The 905-nt window shown below is 49.4% G+C and overlaps 1 protein-coding gene across 1 annotated transcript in view; it reads left to right on the top strand.

Annotated features, from left to right (window-relative positions):
- The window catches only part of PLXNC1 (plexin C1), a 71911-nt gene that overhangs the window by 841 nt on the left and 70165 nt on the right, over nucleotides 1–905 (top strand). The window lies entirely within an intron of this gene.

Genomic DNA, 905 nt, shown 5'->3' on the forward strand with positions numbered 1-905 from the left:
ATAAACCTGGATCAGGTCCCCTCTCAGTCATCTTTTCTCAAGGCTAAGAGAAAAGACACGCTGGGCAGATTTTGTAGTCACTGTATGTGAGATAAGCAGATGAATCGTGCAGGGTTTTGAATGTTATGGTACTATGTGTCCTAGACCCTGATGAGTGCAAGATGGTACAATATTTTTGCTGACCAGAGCAACAGCACTTCTTGCACAATAACTGCTGTTGAGTGAAGCAATGGAGAAGGATAATACAAATTCGCTGACAAATTGTACTTACTTCTTGGAAATACTCTGCTCAACTCATATACAGAGACCACTTTTGTTCTAGCTTTTACCATTCCACTTAGCCCGGCCGTAAAGCCACTTTACAGTAAAAGCAGTGCAAATGGGTCGGTGTTTGAGAAACTGGCGTCAGTTTTGAACATTACGCTCACTTCCTAGTAAGAGCGGCCATGGGCCTGCACCATCCTCACCCAGGTTTACCAGAGACACCTGATGGAGAACATTAAAATGCATCTTTGCTACCTTTCACAATCCCACTTTTCATTTAAAAGTCAGCAAAAAAATCACATTAGCTGAGCATGCAGCCCACGGGTCTCTCAGTCCATCCCAGAAATGGAGGACACTGAGTTGGAACTGGATAGATCTTTCAGGTCCCTTCCAACCAGTGCCATTCTATGGTGCCACTTTCCGATCGGCCATACCCTCGGCGCCCGGTCCTCGCCCCGCGGGCCGAAAGCCACCCGCCCCGAGGCAGCAGGGCCGAGCAAAGCAAGGCACACGAGGCAGGCTCTTTGTTCCACCTCAGTCGGGACCGAGAGGTTGTAAACAGAGCTCTGACATCTTGCTCTCAGCGGCAGCGGCCGGCTGGCTTACTGGTGTTGCTCTAACGCAGAGCGTCGTAACGGGCG

The sequence above is a fragment of the Meleagris gallopavo genome, chromosome 1 (assembly GCF_000146605.3).
Source record: "Meleagris gallopavo isolate NT-WF06-2002-E0010 breed Aviagen turkey brand Nicholas breeding stock chromosome 1, Turkey_5.1, whole genome shotgun sequence".
NCBI classification, from domain to species: Eukaryota; Metazoa; Chordata; class Aves; order Galliformes; family Phasianidae; genus Meleagris; species Meleagris gallopavo.